Genomic DNA, 19952 nt, shown 5'->3' on the forward strand with positions numbered 1-19952 from the left:
GTCGGCAACCTGCGGCTCGCGACCAACATGCGGCTCTTTGGATGTGAAGCTGCAGCTCTTTAGTTTCATACGCAAATATTAATTATTTTATCAAAAAACAAAAAAAAATTTAAAAATCGTTCTGGATCCGATTCTATCTCTCAGCCAATTGTACTCTCTGACTATAAAGAATTCTTGAACGAAATGGAAACTTAGTATTCTGACTTCCTTCTTCACAATAAAGTGCGATGGTTTTCCACAGGTAAGGTGTTGAAACGTTTTGCTTTGAAATAATAAATGAAATAAATACATTACTAAACTAAAAATGCATAATCCCCCGGAATTAGAGAACGACAAATGGTGATGGTGAATATCACAGCGAAATTAAATGAACTGAATCTAAAATTGCAGGGTAGGAAAAACCCAGCCTATGTGTTTTTGAAAGAATTGGTTTGTTTTGAAGAAAAATTAACTATTTTTGCAGCAGCAATTCAGAGTGGTAAATCATTTTCAATTTCTAAAATGATACCTCAATCAAACCAGTGCTACTGTGAATACGAATTTTTTCAGCATAGTTATAAAGAAAATTAAAGAGATATTTTCTGACAGGTTTGAGCAATTTAAAACCAAAAAAATCACTCTAGCATTCATAGTAAATTCTCTCAACGCAATTAGTAAAGTAATCCACATAGAGCCATTTAGAATTGATACTGAATCTCTAGAAAAGTAATCTCAGAAAGTAAAGCTTTGTGTGGAGTGGAAAATTTACAAAGCTGAAAAGCAAGTTCGAAGAGTTGGAGCTGCAAAAGTGAACAGCTTTAGAAAAAATACCGCAAGTTGGGGCACTCTGAAATTTTGTAAATTGTAATTTTTGAAACTTCCGACTCAAAAGGTTGACGACCCCTGTGCTAGAGTGACAGTCTTTGGCCGGATATAAATCCGTGGCCGGTTCTACGTGGCGCTGAGCTCATACTCAGAATATGTATATATGTAAACGAGTACATATATAAATTTGCAGCTAATAGAAATGCTGCCAACGTAGCGGAATGGCTTGTGCGTGAGTGCCATTTGGTAGCGCCCGGGTTCGAAACCCGCAGTGGGCGCGAAACACCAAAATAATATAAAAGGTTTTTCTTAACATCGGTCGCCTCTCGACATGCAATGAAAAAATAATTACATATATTGGTTTTGCTTCTCTTTATATCGGTTTTTTTCTTTTCATCCGATAGGCTATGCGACCTTTTGCGACTGAAATGGCATAGCTTGAATTACAAGGTGAAGTCCAAAATAAACAGGACTGAGCTAAACTAGAAACGACAGGAACTTTGTTCTGATAACTTCGAGTTTATTTATTAAAAAACTAGTCCCCTCTGGCCTCAATACACTGTTTTGCGCGACCTAAAGCTTTTCTGTCGAATTCGACGAATTCGAAGCAACAAACGCTTCAAAACGCCAAGATAGAAAATTGCACTGAGGGTTTGGTTTGGCCCATTGGCACGAACTTCTTGTGGACAATTCCCTTGGAATCGTAAAAACAAATGAGCATCGACTTGATTTTTGACTTCTTCGCGTTTGGACGCGATTTTTTGGGTGGTCGACCGTCTGGGGCCTTCCATTCGGCACTTTGACGTTTAGTTTCAGATTCATGTTGGAAACACCACATTTCAACACCAGTCAGAATGTTGTAAAGAAAGTGCTCGTCTTTTCTCGGTCTTTCGAATGTTGAATTCTGAGCAATTTTTCGTCCACAGTTAACTTGAGATGTCGTAACCCCAAATGATCAGTTAAAATGCGATAAATCGATAATTTGGAGATATTCAACTCCGATTCCATGAATTTCAATGATGATTTGGGTTCATTTTTTATAAATGTTCCAACAACTACGATGGAGTACTGATGGTAGTTACTGATTTTGGGCAGCCCGTATGTTTATTGTTATTTATGTCCACACAACCATCTCTGAAACATTTCAACCACTCGTGAATTCTGGCACCAGATAGACGATCATCGCCATAAACTTTTTTCATCAATTCAAATGTTTCGGTAAAGGTTTTACCGATTTTAAAACAATGACACTTTAGATGCAATAACTTCGCTTCTACTGAACCGAATGTCACAAAGCTTTCACTGGAAGTCAGCTAGGGATATGAATTCCAATGCACTAACTCATTAAAAAGATGCCGCCCCCAAAAACAATTTTATGATGCCAGTCTTTAAATATACATACATATATTTACAATGATATTTACCTCGAATTATATTAAAAGAACACAAAGCGGACATAGACGAAGTCCGCTAATTATTTTACCTACTTACATAAGAAAGTATAAAAAAGGCATTCAAATTAAGATAGATAGGTTTAAACCAGGGAAGACTAAGTATGAATTGAATTGTTGTGCTTTAGGGATATACGGACCATTTTTGTTAGACCAACCATTTTTTGCTTTTGATTGTGTTAAGCTAAATGAAGAAACCTTTGAGTGCCACTTAGTAAATGTCTTATAATTTTTGTCTTCTTAAACCACTTTTTTGTACTTATATATACTTTCTGTAATCTTAGCATGCAGATGCTCTAATTTTATCCACGTATAAGCCGGTGATGCATATAACTTTGTTGTATGAAAACGAGCGTTAATGAGAACTTCTTCTATGTCATTCCCTACAGGGTCTACACAAAACGGCTTGCATCTAAAAGTATTGGGAAATTTTAACTTTCCCACCGTCCAAAACAGCTCAATACTGCTGAACTTTATCCTAATACTTTTCACAACATTACGTGTGCTGACGTCAGTAACTGGGAGCGTTCTGAGCGTGACGGGTAATGCGAGTGTGCTTGCTTCTTAGTGATAAATGCAACTTTGCCATTGTTAGGACATTAAACCGCACTTTTCGCAGGGTGTACTAACAACCAAACAAACAAAATTTGGTCGGAGGAAGATTATCTTTACAATAAAGCAGAGTACGCACAGTGATGTCGGAATATATAACAATTGTTTAGTTAGCAGGGATGAATGTCATTGTTATTGCCGCTAAGGATAATGGTAAGAATGTTTTCTTTGTTAACTAAATGCAATAATGCAGAATAATTTCATCAGAGAAAGGAATTATTCACTCAAAAAGGATGCAGTAAATCAATAGTTAAAGCGTTCAATTTTAGGTAGGTTAGGATAGGTTACTAGGCTGAAGTATGAAGCTCACTTGGGCAGGTACGGCAGCCCTTAAAATTTAGCGTTTAAGCAGACCATTTTGTAAAGAGGAAAAGTAAAAGACATCATTCGATAATGCACGGGAAAACCGGCACGGCTGGCAAGTTTTTTGCCGATAAATATTTTGACATGATTATTTTTAACTTTTGCTCTTTTCAAGAAATACAAAAATGTTTTGACATGGAACGTAGCATTTTGCAAAGATTGCAGCATTACAGCAAGAACAACAAAGTCGCATATTTTATTGTTAATTAAATTAACAAAGTAAACAAAATATGACAGTTTAGAAAACACATAAAACAAAAAAAAGCAATCAGCTGCTCTCCTGCTGCTATCCATTGAAATGCCTTGGATACGAGTAAATAAGAAACCGCCCGTTGTGACACCATTAAACGACAAAGGGCAGACAAATGAATGGAGCAAAGAGATAATCGAGAGATGAAGATTAAGAATTGCGGAAAGAAAATGTTACATGGCAAAACAAAAAAACCTCTATGCGGCTAATATTTAAGCCTGGTAACTCTCATACATAGGTAATATATTAATTGAAGAATAAAATATTGGGTGATTCCACCTCATCATCTTCCGTTGCTGCAGAAGAGACTTGGAGTTTTTTTACTTAACTAGCCCTAGAAAATCCTTCAAACATTTCTACCAGGGTTTCTAACCTACGTTCGCTGAGCTGATTTGTGGCCCACCAACTCACCAACAGACTTTAAGCAGAGTGAAGCGCAACTACATAGAGCACTTGTATCTAGGTATATTGTATTACACCCATTTGCTGATCGATCGCTACGCGTATAAGTAAGCAGATGCAGGACATTTTTCACTAGTATTTGAATGTAACGCGAAAAGTTAAGGGAATCCCACTAACGCATCCCAGAAATTTAGGTATTACTAAGCTTTGTCTGACTACGCTATGAGCATATTTTTGGATATAGAGGGACTTTTGAGAATGCCACTTTCGACAGCATGTGTAGCTCTGCCAGCAGACATGGTGTACACCGGATGCTGGTGAATTGGTTTCGTTCAATGCTAGCCCAAAGAATCGTCAGGTTGCGGTCGGAGGAAGATCTGCTGGTGTCGCCCGGGGTTAATAGAGGCTGCCCCCAAGGTGGTGGACTGTCTCCATTGCTCTGGTGCATGGTGATCGATCCTCTACTCACCACCTTGAATGGTGCTGGAGTCTACACCCAAGCATATGCGGACGACGTTGCCTGTTTAATAACGGGCTCTTCGCTTATGTACATCTGTAGAAAAATACAGAAAACACTGGATATGACTAACACTTGGTGATGTGCGAATGGGCTATCGTCAAACCCCATCAAAACTGGTATTGCCCTCTTTACCAGAAGGAGGAAACTTGATGGACTCGTTCTGCCTAAGCTAAAAGGAGTCACAATCCAGCCATCCAAAGAAATCAAATATCTTGGAGTAATCCTCGATAGTAAGCTCTTATGGAAATCACGCATTGAAACAAAGCCATCCAAAGCACTGACAGCTTTCTGGCAGTGCAAAGGTGTCTTTCTCCTAACAAGGTGATATGGATCTACACGGCTAAGATAAGACCTATTATCACCTATGTATCAGTAGTCTGGATGAGTAGACTCTCTCTCGTGGGAGTCAGGAGGACCTTATCGAGACTACAACGCACTGTGGCCATCTGTTGCACCGGAGCTTTTCCGACTACTTCAGGCCCGGCATTAGATGCTCTCATTGGTTTGCCACCACTTGATGCTTTCATCCAAGTAGAGGCCTTGAAGACCATCTGCAGGCTGAAATACAATGGGAACTGGTACGGCCCCTTTCCGGCATCCGATCCAACGATTTTCTCCATGCCCTTTGACTCCATGCCGTCAAAAGTCGTACTTGAAAAGAGATACAGTGTAGTGCTGCCAGAGGTTCAGTTGTGGTCAAACTCAGGAAATGAGCCCGGCAAACACTGTTTTCGCATTTGTACGAATGGCTCTAGGACCGAGCATGGCTCCGGCTCTGGGGTCTACGTGGAATCCAGCAGGACAAAACTACACGGAGGTGTATGTAGCTCAAGAAGCGATGAACTTTGTTGTAGAAAACCGATAGAGATAGAGATGCAGATCTATATGTGTCTGCAGCGACAGCCAAGCTGCGCTCAAGGCCTTAGACAGTCCCCTAACCACATCAGGGGTAGTCGAGTCCTGTAAATCTAGGCTGTACTATGTCGGTAGACATAACAGGCTGATGTTAACATGGGTCCCGGGACACGTGGGTATCGTGGGAAACGAGACCTCTCATTCCTTAGTTAAGATGGGCTCTGAGGCCAACTTCTTTGGCCCGGAGCCGTTTTGCAACCCCCTTCTGCGGCCATCAAAGCCACGGTTAGCAAATGGGTTACTAAACCCACCAGCGAGCTTGGCAGGCTGAGAGAGACTGCAGATGGACTAAACTGATGTTACCTGTCATGTCCGATCGATTGTCGCAAACCCTCCTGTCATTAAGCAGAAAGGAGTGCAGACAGCTGGTTGGGCCACTTTCTGTGGGCGAAGCACATGGAATGGGTGGGCATCTCAGACAGTGTACTCTGCCCAGTTTGTGAAGAGGAGGATGAGACGGCGGACCACTTCCTGTGCGTCTGCCCCGCCTTTGCTCGAATCAGGTTTAAGGTCTTTGGCACTGATGAAAAAAAAGCTTTGTCTGAATTATTAATGCAAAATATAAAAAGAAACTCTGAAGGAGAGTTTTTCAAAATTGAAAAAAAAAAATTGTTTCCCAAAATATAAAAAACAAAAATTAAAAAAAAAATTAAAAATTTAAATTACAAAAAAATTGTTTTAACATTTTATCCTAATAAGCAACAAGTTTAAAAAACTCCATACTAAAATTTTCCATTTTGAAAAGATCTCAAAATTATAAAATTTTTTTTTAATTTATTTCAGATTACTACTTATTACAACTCAAGCCTACAAATATATAAATTTTCAGAAAAGCTTAAGGCCACGTCGAAAATACTTGGATCACTTGGCATGTTATCGCTGGCCTCTTCACCGTCCCTCGTGTGAATTTGAATTTGAATTTGAAAAGGTCGAGCCAAGGAGCACCAGGAGATTTGGTGGCTCCTAAAACACTCACGCCAAAGAGCCCATTGTATTTAAAGCTCTGGAAAGGGGGTAGATAGTCAAGGAGGGAAGGAAAAAAGTATCAGAGAAAGAGATAGAAAATAATAGAGACAGAGATAGAGATAGTTAGTCCTGTGAGAGTTTTCCAGATTCTTTAGCAAATCTGTAAATATCCTCCAGTTTTAGAGAACGAATATTACTCATTCTCATGACATCGGAACCCAATACTCGTAGCCTTGCTCTAGCAAAGGCAGGACACTCACAGAGAAAGTGCTCAGTGCTATCCGCCTCCTCCAAGCATGACAGGCGTACCGGGTTCTCGATGATTCCAATGGTGGTCATGTGCTGACCCCTTGGGTTGTGCCCTGTAATGATGCTCATCTGTTATTATAAAAATTGTGCAATAGGCGTATTTTAATGCGGACTAAACGTTGCCTTTGTAGCTGTCCGTACGAAGAAGAGTTTTTGCGCCAGTGCTCTGCCTTAGCTAAAAATAGACTTTTTACTCTAGGAGAGCAATTTTTCAGTTGTAATAACTTGAAGTTTCCCAGATATTTTAGTAGAAACTAGAGATATTCTAAAACTAACGCTAAGCCCAAATTGGTTATAGACAAGATTTCAACGTAATTTTGCCACAATGCCTAACTTTATCCCTCTACAAAACAGCCATTTTACCAAACCTGTCCTGACATTTACCTGCGTGCTTTGCTTGGAAGTACTGCCCCACGCAAACATGGTTTCGCATCACGCATTTGCAGAGCAGAACATCGTTTCTTACGCAAATTAAAAACAAGAAAATATGTGTCCATGAGGATGTTTTTTTTTAATAAGACATTTCTAAATTTTTTAATTTAAAAGTTAATGAGTATAAAAAAAAAGATTTTTAATTTAAGAACAATTTTCTGCATATAAAAAAGATTACTATGATATTTTAAAAATATTTCTATCAGCAAAGGTTTAAATATGAATTATGCTAATAATTTTTTTGTAATTGTAATATTTTTCACTCACCTGCCTTTTCAGCCACTTTAAAGTGTGTCTGTTGCAAAATGTTGCATTATAAAATTATTTGCGAACTATTTTCACAATAAATTCGAGTAATTGCACATAAATGCAAGCAAATATGTAGCAATGTGCGTATATTTCAATAGAAATATTTCGAAACGGTTTCCATAGAAATTTTGTATAAATTTTTCTCTTACTGATTTATACAATTTGTTGAATATGCACTTTCACTGTAATTTTTTATGTATTGTTTTATATATACATTTGTCAGAAAAAATAATTTGCTTTACATTTATGTATTTATTTCACATTTGCAGCGATTCGCAGGAACTTTTAACAAATTGTTTATCTTGCTTTCTGGTGCTGAGAAGAATTTGCTATTATTTTACTAGTTTCAAAAACCCTTTTTAACGAAAAGAAGTTGTTTTGATTAGTTTAAAATTAATTTTTTTTTATTATGCGGTAAATTAGCAGTATTTATTAGTTTACTTATTTAGGTTAAGTTAGCTTTTAATGGCTGGCCGAAGCTACCTAGAGGCTTATTTATTTGTATATAAATTTATTTTTTATATTGCTTTAACTCATTAGAATATGACATTCACATACGCTTTATAGTTCACTTATGTACTATATTTATTTTTCTTGAACTATTTGGGTTAAGAAATGTTTGGTGAACATTTTTTTTAATAGTTTTTTCAAAAATTTCATGGGAATTTTTTAATAATAATCATTAAATTTAATTGTTCAAAAAAAGGTTTTAACTTCTAATTATTCTATTTTTTCTAAAATTAAATTAGTATTTCCTGCATATTTGACTATCTTTTCATGCCAATAAAAAAATCAATAAATTTACGTGTTTTGTCTAATAAAATTAGATGAATTAAATAATTTAATTTTTTTTTTTAGTAATCTTGAAATATAAGATTTAAGCTGAAGTTTTTTTTTATATATTTTTATTTCAAACTGATAATCTATATAAAGATAATTAAAATGCGCAACTAATTAACTAGCAAAATCCAAAAAACAAATCATTTATTAATGTTATTTAACACCTTTTTTGGAAAAAAAATTGCGAAAAAAGCAATTTTTTTCAATAATTAATTGTGTGTTCATTTTTTCTATTATATGCGGGAAAACCTTATGAATAAGACAATATGTATTTTTCTTTTGTGTTTCAGGTGAAAACTATGACCGCACTCTTACACGCCGATTTACTATCGCGCAACGAGAATCTGTACGAGATCCATTTTGTTTTTTTATTTATGTTAAAGAATTGTTTATTACTATTTAATCATGCCTTCAAATAAATGCAAAAGATTATTCCTGTGTGTCCCTTTCTTCGCCTCGAAAAAAGGTTGAGAAAAAAACCTTTTTTTGAAGCGACTGTTAAGAGGCCCCCCTTAAGCCGGTCTAGAATTTTCAGAAAATCGATTTTTTTTGTTTTGATATTTCGAAAGTATAGGAGTTTAAGCATATACTGTCAAATTTTTGGAAGGATATTCCAGTATTCGATTCTACAGAGGTTTTAACAGGTAAAGTCAGATTCGTCACGCGACTCGTCTAAAATTGTATATTGTTCACAACATCAATGGCTATCGCCTGTATAAGAATCATATTATTTTTTAAATTATTTCGTCTTTTTTTTTATTAAAAAACTGAAAAAAAGATTTTTAGAGCGTCAAACACAAAACCGCGTCAATTTATCAAATTTTTTTTTTTTTTGTTATTCTAGTACGTGACATAGCTACAGTTATAGTGATTAATAATTTGTTTGGTTTTTGTGTTTTAGATAAAAAGAAGAGCCAGGTGCAATTTTTCGCGAGGGTCAACTTCAGCGCCATTTTTTAAGTTATTAAAATAATTTTTTTTTTTTTTTTCATTTTTATATGTGAAAGAGGTTAAAAAAATCCTAAAAAATTTAAATATCGTTTTTCATTTTTTTTATTGCAAGAAAAATTCTTGAAAATACCCCAAATTTTCGAGCTCTGGACAACCGGGACCCCTTAAGCTGTTATTCTGTATTTTAAGTGATTTTACAAATGACTATTTTTTCAACGTTTTGTATACAATCAGTGATATTTTTCACTATATATATTTATTTGTTCATTTATTTATAAAAATTTTTAATTGTGTGTTTATTTAGTTTTTACGACTATAATTTTTTTTTATGTACTATATTTATTTCCCCTTTTTATTTATTTATTTATTTGTTAAACAAGTTTTCAGTTGTATTTATTTATTTTGTTTGATTTATTTATAAATTTATTTATTTAGTTGCTAATTATTCATTAATCAAGTTACTAATATTTTTTATCCATTACATTTGTTGTGGTTTTTATTTAGTTAAACATTTTCTTTGTGTATTTACCTATTTTGCTTGAATTTTATATTTTATTTATTAATATTTTTTATTTGCATATTTACTTAAAGCAAAATAGATTAACGAAACCAACGCAAGACTGAGTCTTGTAGAGGCCCTATGCTCCCAAGTGGAGTGAACAAGGAAAAAAAATATTTATTTATTCACTATATTAATAATACTTTTATATATATAAAATTTGGTGTCATTCTCACATCCAAAATGGCGTTTGATGAACATGTGCAAGCCAGAAATAATTTAGCAAAAGCTAGCATTAATAGTACATAGAACAATTTCTTAGCTGAGCCATAAATCTCATACAAATCAAAATGGAAGCTGTTTCTGTCTGTGTAGAGCCATACAAACATACGCCGCTCAAATCTGGGGTTATATGCTACCTATATTTGTTAGAACTACATATGAAATACATTTGGAAAACTATCTATAATTACAACAGCAGTAGACTCTCGCACAAACTTACACAGTGCATATTACGAAAAAACGTGTTTTGGCTCAAACAACTCAATGACTTAGGTATGGAGTTGGGTCTAAAGCTTGAAGAAAACATAACTGCTACGGACTGGCAAGATCGCTGTATCCAGCTTCTATCAAACATTAAACTACAAAATTTAAACATGGCAAAACAAAAAGCACTATCAAGCACCACACGAATATACGAATATAAACACTTAGATCACTCAAAAGGAGAATCATACTTTAGAGAAGATATACGGTTAGCTGACATAACAACAATATTTAAAGCAAGATGTGGTGTGTTAAACCTGAATGCAATAGCTTATGGAAACGCGGTAAAAATTTGCACACTAGGCAACTCAAACGAAAAAGAAGACATGTATCACTTCTTAGGAAGGTGCCCTGTACTGAAGGAAATCAGACAAAGATACCTAAATACAGAGAAGCTGAACGACGCTGAAGCAATATAAGAGAAACCGATCCTTATATAAATAAGCGTCAAAACAAGACACATTACTTTTTCAATTATAAAATAAGATCATAGAGTTAAGACAGAATCATATGTACATATGCTATTATTTGTAGGGTACTTAAGTTTTACTATATGGATATATTTACTTGAATGCTTGTAACTTTTGTATTATCAAAGTTTATTTTTTTTTGTAATAAAACAGAGCTTAGAGTGAAAACAAAAAATATACGAAAAAATAAAAAGTTTTAAAGATCCTTTCTCTCAAATTACAAATTTTTTTATATTTTTACAAAAAAAATTAAAAAAATCCGTTATGATAGTTCGCTATCTTTGAATCTGCAGGGCCTAGCAAAAAGTGTTTTACACACAGTTTATAGCAAATTTTATTACCTTTTAAAAGCTTTAAACGGTTTTGGAATCGCTCAATTCGTTTTCGAGATATATATGATTAAGTGGGCCCACATTTTTTTTTTAAATAACGGTAATTCGTAAATATCTCAAAAACGTTACCACAGAATAAAAAATAACCTTGATTTTAGGAATCAGACGGTGATTTTACATAGGAATTTCATAACGGCGTCTCTGGTGCATTTTGGCTGTAAGCCAGTGTTATTAATATTTTATATAATACTATAGTTTATATAAATGTATACCAATGTTATATAATTTATTAAATTTTTTTATTTATTCATATTTTTTATTTATTCATGTTTTTATTTATTAATTTATTTTGCTTGATTGCTTACTTAATTTATTTTAATTATTTTAGTTACTTTATTTATAAATTATATTTATTTAGTTTTTTACTTATTCACTCCTTTGTTTATTTATTTATTCTATGTTTATTTATTTTATCTATTTATTTACTTTTCAATAATTTATTTATTTCCTTTACTTTATTTGCTTATCGCTCAACATATTTAACTGTTTATTTGCAGATTTTTACTTTATCTAATTATTGATTTTTTTTTGTATATCGAATTTTTGTAATTTTTCTTTATTATAATTTTTTGTATTTATCTATTGATTCTTTCATATATTTATTTACTTACTTTTGAAGAATATATACATATGTTTCTTTATTTATTTTTGTTTTCGGCGTTTATCTCTTTTGTTTGATTCATTTTTTTTAGTTATTTTATTTACATATTTTATTTATTTAGTTTATAAGTTTTATTTCTTCCTTTCTTCCTTTCTTTATTTATTTTTTCATTTTTTATATTAATTGTTTATTTAATATTTTAACAATTTAATTTATTATTTACTAACTAGACTATATTTTTACTTATATATTTTATTCATTAAATAGTTTTAATAATTAAAATATTTTTATAACTTTATTTGCCTATCTGCCAAAATATTTAATTATTTATTTCCCTTTTTTTTATTTATTTAATTATTTTATTCGCAATTTTCTTCTGTTTATTACTTTTTCACATTTTTCAATTTATTAATTTATTTTTTATGTTATTCATTTCTTTGTTTTATTGTGATTTATTTATTTTATTTTTTATTCATTTAGTTTATTTATTATATATATATGTATAATTAGCACGTACACCCTTTAGGGGTGTTTGGGCGAGCTCCTCCTTCTATTTGTGGTGTGCGTCTTGATGTTGTTCAAATGGAGGGACCTTTCAAGCCGACTCCGAACGGCAAATATTTTTATGAGGCGCTTTTTCATGGCAGAAATACACTCAGAGGTTTGCTATTGCCTGCCGAGGGGCGACCGTTATTAGAAAAATGTTTTTCTTAATTTTGGTGTTCACCGAGATTCGAACCTACGTTCTCTCTGTGAATTCCGAATGGTAGTCACGCAGCAAATTATTCGGCTACGGAGACCGCCAACTAACTATTATTTATGTAACTTATATATAATTTAATTATTTTATGTATTTTGTTTGATTTGTTTATTTACTTATTTTATCTGCATATTATATTAATTTAATATTTTATTTATTCAAATTTTTATTTATTTATTTGTTTTTTATTGTATGCATTTACCCACTTTTTTAATAATTTACATATTTCTTTTATTTGTTTGCCTATCTGTCAACATATTTAATTGTATATTTTAATAGTTCGGTTTTTATTTAATTATATTTTGCGTTAATTTGTCTTTTCATTATTTATTAACTTGCTTGTGAACATTGTTTTATGATTCACTTTTTTAAATTTATTAAGTTATTTTTTATATCGTTTACTTACTTTTTTAATAACTTTTTTGTTTTGCTTATTTACTACTATAACATATAATTCGTCTATTTATTATTTATTTTCACTATTCACTTCTTCACCTGCTTCACTTATTAGTTATTTGCTATGCATGTGAGGAGATTTTTATATATTTTTAGTTATTTTGAAGTCTAAGCTGTGGTAATTAAAAACAAAATTTTAAAATATTTGTTGCACTTCGTATTAGAGGTATATTTCCAGGTAAATTTTAAGGTATTTTCATTATACTCGTTTTCAAATTAAGCGGTGACAAAAAATATTTCAATTGAAAAAACATCTAATATAAAAAAAATATAATAGTTGTAATTTCTTATATAAAACACTTCACCACAATTTTCATGTAATTTCACTAACTTACTGCATTATTTGATTAAATTTCCATTCATAATTATTTCTTATGGCATTCTTTGTTTTTACTTCATTTTATTTTTTATTCTTAATTTTTGTTTTTGTTTTGGTTATTTGGATATTTTAGCTGCTACTCATTTATTCACTTCATCAGCTCTGCGTTTGCCAGTCACATTTTTCTGGAATTAAACTACTTGTTTTGGTTGCACCTGTTGATTTCTCATATTTCTGTTTTTTTTTTTTTGTTTAGGTGTTTATTTGTTTAAGCACGTATGCGCACAAAAGAGTTGCTTTTCTTTACATTTAAATTACATTTATTAATAATTTTTTCTTTAATTTTTGTTTTATTTTTTTGCTGTTATAAAATAATTTTTATGTTGTGTTGTTATTTGTTATTTCTTATGCACTGCACTGTATCAGTTACAAACTCAAGTTTGTAGTTTTGTTTTGGTCTGCGCTTCAATTAAAACTTTTGGTTTTTTTTTTGTTTCACTCGAAACAATTAAAGTCACAAATTAATTTATTGCACTTGAACAACTGCACATCAAATCACGAGTGTGAGAGGCGCACAGATTCAGTATATTGAAGAAGAAGAGTGGCAGAGCGTAAGGGAGCGCATTGCTCTTGCGCTACAAGCACACAAATGTTCTCAGCAGTGTGCAAACAGCTAAATACAGAACGCAAAAAAGTATCTCAACAAATGCATAAATATTTTCTTAGCGGCACAAGCTCACAATACGTACACACACATACACGTATATGTATATGTGTGTATACGAAAGTATGTGTGGCTGCTCATTTCTTCAATACGACTTCCCAACTGTTTTCAGATACATTTTTGTGTAATTATTTTTGCCTGCTTTTGATTGATAAATTTTTTGTAGCACTGTTGATGTTATTTAAGTAAAACACAGTGTGGTTAAGAAATCTGCACACACAAACACACTCTTTCACCACATAACCGCATATTTACAGTCTAAATGACCGCAATAATATCTTTTATTAAAACAATTTTCTTTAACAATATTTTTTTCATCTGTTGAACGACGACTTTCGACTACGACAACCACGATGACCACGACACTTGTGAGTTATTCAACTCAAACGCTTTAACACGCTCAGCTGTGCTGCTATTGCCGGTCGCTGGCGCTGCTAAGAAGAAACTGAAACACAAAAGATAACACAAGCGAAAAAAACAATTTCAAAGCAAACAAAAACAAAAACTTAAAATGAAATTAAAAAAAAAACTAACATTATTACAGGCATCCATGTATGATACATTTGTATGCGAAGGCAACAAAAACAAAAAAACAAATATAGGCTTTCGATGATACAAGGAGAATAGCAAACGCGGCAACAACAATAAAATAAACAGTCGCACGATAACAACAAAAACAGAACAAAGTGTTAGCAATGCTTCTGTGCGAACAGCAACTTTGAGACGACGGCGCAAGCACATCAGCGACGACATTGAGCGCCTCCGGCGCAATGCAACGCCGACAACGAGCTCCATGCCTAATGCGCGAGGTGGTGATGGTGGTGGTGGTATTTGTGAGACGAAGGTGTGACGTACGCGAAGTTCGCGTGTTTATTTATTACAAAACCGCACTTGCAGTGAACGATACGCTTTGGAATACACGAACAACAACGGCGCGCTCAGATATGTGCACAGAGTTACATACATACATTCCATACATACATATGCATATACACCGATGCTTACATTATGCTTACATATGTATGCAGAATGCTTTGTCTAGAGAGATATACTAGTGTAGGCGCTAGTTAGATACTTTCGATGGAACGTGATTTCGTGATTTCGCGTGCGCGGCGAGTACTGGTGGCGCAAAAGATTAGCTAAGACGAGACGTTGAGGGTTGTGGGCAGGTGTTCGTTCATTGGTATTTCGGCGCCACCTTAGCAGTCGAAGACGTTGCGGGAACATAAAAATAGGACTGACCTTAAAAATAGGACTGACTTAAAATTTTCCATCAATAGCACATTTAGCACAGAATCTGCTTCAGTTGATGTTATAGGGAGTGAGCCCGAATGGGGAAAATGGGGAATGCTATATTTAGCACAGAATCTTTCAGTTGAAGCTGAATTCTACGTGGAGTAGGTCATCAGCTAATTTCTTCACAATTTGAACTGCTATTTTGACACCAACAGCTATTGAGAGCACTCAGAGAGGTAGCAGAACATCAATATTTCTTAATATTGAAAATTTACTTCCAGTATTATGCAGCAGTCCAAAGTATACGTATTGTAGATCCCTTATCATACTGCCGACTACCCTAATAACACGAACTGCTGGGGTCGGAAAACCCCCACATGAATGTCGAGAGGAGTGAATGTATGTGCAAACATTTTCACTGTCAGTTTTAGTTACAGACCCATAAATAGCAATCTGCAGTCACATTTCTAGAACAAGACCTCAGCAGAAGTTCATGGCTTACGGTAGTTAGGGAAGATTTTTATTTCCCTAGCTCTAGAAGTTCAAACAGGTGGTCGAACGCGCTTTGACAACAACAACTGAGCTCTATTTATTCGAGATTGAATTCGATTGCCGTAATAGTTGTAGCAGCTTATCGAACCCAGCCTGTATCGGTTGGTCGATTTGTAGTGATGGTCGATGTAACCCAAAGATGAGCGCAAACGATGAGTTGTTTCTATGGAGCGGTCCAGTCAAAAGGAATAGATATGTTGGACGACTGGGTTTAAAGGACTACCGAAGAGGGAAATCAGGCCACGCTCATTTTTACTAGGCTTTTATTACTTCTGATAAATCTGTAGCAATAAATTTAGAAAAATGGCTAATGAACATCTGTTGTGCAGTTTTTTTGCATAGAAAGCCTTTAAGTTTAAGACTCTTAAAAAGTCATATTCAACCACGATGTTCTTCTTCCTATTTGTACTGTGCGTTTGACGTTACACCACAAATGGAGGAACTTACAGTTTTGTGAGAGAAATACAGAGGTATACCAAGCTTCTGAGTGACTTAACAAAGTAAACCACTAGCGTATTTTTCTCTTCAGAATATGCGTCACTCCGTGAAATTATGCTGCTGGTTTAAAGGTCTAAACTCACTGAACTGCAGATTAAATTTGTAAATTTATATTTCTCCATCCGCGTATAAAAGTAGTTCCTGGCGCCGAAACCCAACCTTAATTCAAGTTCCTACCGTAATATCACATCCGCATCCTCTTCATAGTTTATCGAGAGTCTACGATCTAAACTACTTGCTGAAAATCTCTCAGGGGTAGCGTTTCTTCAATAAAACTGAAATCGTTTACGTTCAGAATCCCTATTTAGTTTCTCCTTTCCGCTTTCTCATCGTATCGCAATCGATTTTTACATCCTAAACATATAAAATGTTAAAAAGGCGAAAATAACCTTAACCTAACCCACACTCATCTAAATTTCTTGAGGATTTACCTGATATTTCTGCAGCTTGCCTACTGAAAAGACTAAGGGAGAACTGATGCACAAATTTGCTGCACTTTGTTTGGATGAGTCGAACGCACAAAGCAAAAAATTTGTTCAGCCAACTCGTCGAGTTGAGACGGTAAAAGGTAACTCGCTTTAAAGTCATCGACTAGTCAGTAAAGGATTCAATAACCACCAGCGAACATTAATATACCGTTGACCAATAGTATTCAGTTCAACCTGCAAATTAACGAAACACGAATATTGGGTTCAAAGGAGCGAAAACTTCTATCAAATTTTTGAAAAACCATAGAGGAATGTCTGTCTTTGAACTTAGTAGTCGAAGCATTCTTTGGATGCTTTTAAATTAGGTTGGCACATCTCAAGAAAACTCTGAATAAATGTAACAGGTTTCCCGTAACTCTTTTCAAAGCACTTTCGGTAAGGAATAAATTTTAAAAGTTCATTTGACGGGCAACGGACACATAACTGGTTGTAGCCAAGCAAACGGTCAGGCGCTCACCACAAGCCAAAGACACCTGGCTCTATAACTGGAAGTTGCAACTCGTGCGAGTTTCCATGAAGCGTGTGCCAAATCGAAGCATCTGCGGCATTGAATGGTTGCGGACAGGCGACTGTGGTTGGTTAATTGGTGGATATGGAGAGGTGCCTAAGCTAACTTGCGAATATAGCAACAGAAGCAGCTGTAGCCGTAACCATTACTCTAAGCGTTCAACTGTTAATATTTCACGCTCCGGTGGGAGTACAGACAGCATTAGCTGTCCATTAGTTTCACTCATTTTATCAGCACGAATTTTGTGTTTTTTTTTTGCCATTATACGTGTAGTACCTATCAGCGATATCCCTTGTAAATATTACACTCAAAAGGGTGGCAAGCAACGATTGTTAAAGTAAATTGAAGGTTGGAGTAGAGTTACGGTAATTGTGTTAATTTTCATGTAGAAGTAGCAATAGTCAGTGAGTCGAATTTTCTCAAATTTGTTTGTCATTTTTGTGCGATTAAAGTTGTTTATAGTTTTTTTATTTATTTCGGCGGAGCTTAAGTTTTTTTACACAAGATGCGAAGGTATACTAATGTTTTGAGTAGAACCTAAAATTCGTCCAGAAAAAATTGCAACCTGATCATTTGTAGGTTTGAAAAAGTATAAGCCCCAATGGATTGAATGGACTTCTACTGCAGCGGAATACCTAGTCTATTAGCTGCGAAGTTAAAACCCGTGACAGGCATCCAAACTACGACCTCTCTATGCCTCCAAGGCATGGGATGACCTAAAGTAAACGTAAACGCAGGTAGGCGCAGTTTGCACGTGGATGCTAACTTCTGTGGAACCTACAAAAGTCAAGAAAGCTGTTTAAGCAAGAAATTTCTACTACCACTGATAAGAACCTGACTGTAATTTGCTAATAGCGCGCATTTTCAGTTAATTACTTTATATTTAAGCCTATTGTGAATTGCGGTTGTATGCACCAGGTGAGTGAAATAATAAACAAATACTCGAATAGTTTAATTATCAAGCAAACTGACTTTGTCTTTGCACTTCGGGTCGTTGTTCTTTCTTTATTTCTTTATTTCTGGATTGATTGCTTGCTTGCTTGCTGACTTTTTACTTGTACACATTTGCCAGCTAAATATGTAGCTTCACTTCACTTTACTCTGTTTCGTCTGTGCGTTCTTGAGCTAAATGCGCGCGCGAGTCAGCTCTCGCAGCGAAACGATTGCGTTATTTTTATCGACCACCGCGATAAGTGTAACTTTGGATTCTACCAGAACGCAACTGAACCAAAATTGTACGGAAAGCTCGTACACAACCACTACTGGAGCTAGATACCAACAGCCGTCTACAGCTAGCTGCTTATTTCTCTGCGCGCGCTCCTCTTTCACGACGTCGACGTCGTCGTCTACTGCTGCCACGGTGGTTGCTGCAGAGCGTTATTGGCCAGTGGTAGCCTTGCCAGATCGTTGTAAGAAATTGGGTTTGAGATCATGGAGTTTATTAGGACAATTGTTTTTTTTTTTTTAATTTACTCGGGCCATTTCTTTATTATACATATATTTAAAGTATACTTTTTCTATTTTTTTTTTAATTTCTGCTACTTTTCTGATATTAACTCATATCTTTCGAGTTAGGGAGCAACAATTTTTTCCGAACATCTAAAGCATTCTTAGAAGTTTTCTTTGTTATATTGCTTCATATTCAAATATATTTGACGAAAGCACGGCACTTTTCAATTGGCTTGAGATCTGGGCAGTTTGGCCATTATTTTCATTAAAAATTATTGCTCAAGCTTCCTTTGGCCTTTTTTTTCCAGAATTCCTTGAAGAAACTTTGACCACCTTTTACTTAAGCTGTTTATCTAGCAGCTGCTCCATGACGGAGCAATCTAATTTTCCAAAAAAGTCGTTTCTTAATTTATTCACAATTCTGTTCGGAATTTTTTGCATTTGATCGCATTCAACTAGCCGTTTTGGACTTCTCAGCAAAAAACGTACAGCATTTTTTATTCTGCTCCAGTTTCCGTCCGTGAAGTATGATGAATGTGTTTTATTTTTGATATTGATTTTTACTATCGAAATCTGGCTCCTCAGTAACGACCAGTGCTCACTATTATTTCCAATATTATCCACAGACTGTCACTTTCAAAAAATCGAATGCTTTTTGCTTTAAAGAATACCCTAATATCATAAAGCATAAAGCAAATCAAAAGACATATCTGGGTAGTTTTTGTATAAACAATTTTAAGATTTTTTTTTTTTCTAATTTTGAACTTGACAAATACCCTTTTTGGCAAAGAAGACTAGATAATAACATGGATTTTTTTAAAGCTAATGATATATAATATAAATAGTAAATAAAATAATAATTAAATAATCGAAAGGCAAATTTGTTCACCGTAAATTAAAAGTTAAAATTAAACGCATCTAGTTTTTCCAGCCTCGCGGTTCTTAAAGAATAAAGCCTCGTTGAAGAAAAGCTATTCAGCCGTCATATTACTTTCTTTGAAAAAAGTAATTATATGGTTCATGGCATGTACTATAAAACATATTTTTCCGTATTTTTACTTATTTGATTCTCCCATTACAAATTCCAAAATGTGCTATTTTCCCGTCGGTACTAAAATTCAAGGTATACTTACAAAACGTAAGCTATAGGGATAAGCAGCCTATACGTAAAAACAAAAAATAAAACTACAAATATTCGAATATTTGTTCTGCTATCTCTGCTATCGCTATTCTATAAAAAATTGTAATGTTGTAATATTTGCAAACCTCCTTCCACAACTTAGCTAACGCACATCTGGCAACACTTTTTCACATTCTTGGCGAATGTACG

General features: G+C 34.3%; 1 protein-coding gene across 2 annotated transcripts in view; it reads right to left on the reverse strand.

Annotated features, from left to right (window-relative positions):
* The window catches only part of LOC129243487 (high affinity cAMP-specific and IBMX-insensitive 3',5'-cyclic phosphodiesterase 8), a 421728-nt gene extending 403349 nt beyond the window's left edge, over positions 1-18379 (reverse strand). The window contains exons 1-3 of one of the 2 annotated variants that reach the window (XM_054880534.1): positions 18222-18379; positions 12799-12961; positions 7292-7688 (exon numbers count right to left, since the gene is read on the reverse strand). The gene's annotated coding sequence lies outside the window, so the exon portion shown is untranslated. Of the gene's footprint in view, positions 1-7291; positions 7689-12798; positions 12962-18145; positions 18163-18221 lie in introns of those variants that run through there. The other variant, XM_054880535.1, reaches the window with a different exon arrangement.
* Between the last annotated feature and the right edge of the window lie 1573 nt (positions 18380-19952).

This window comes from Anastrepha obliqua, chromosome 4, assembly GCF_027943255.1.
Source record: "Anastrepha obliqua isolate idAnaObli1 chromosome 4, idAnaObli1_1.0, whole genome shotgun sequence".
In the NCBI taxonomy this organism is placed as follows: Eukaryota; Metazoa; Arthropoda; class Insecta; order Diptera; family Tephritidae; genus Anastrepha; species Anastrepha obliqua.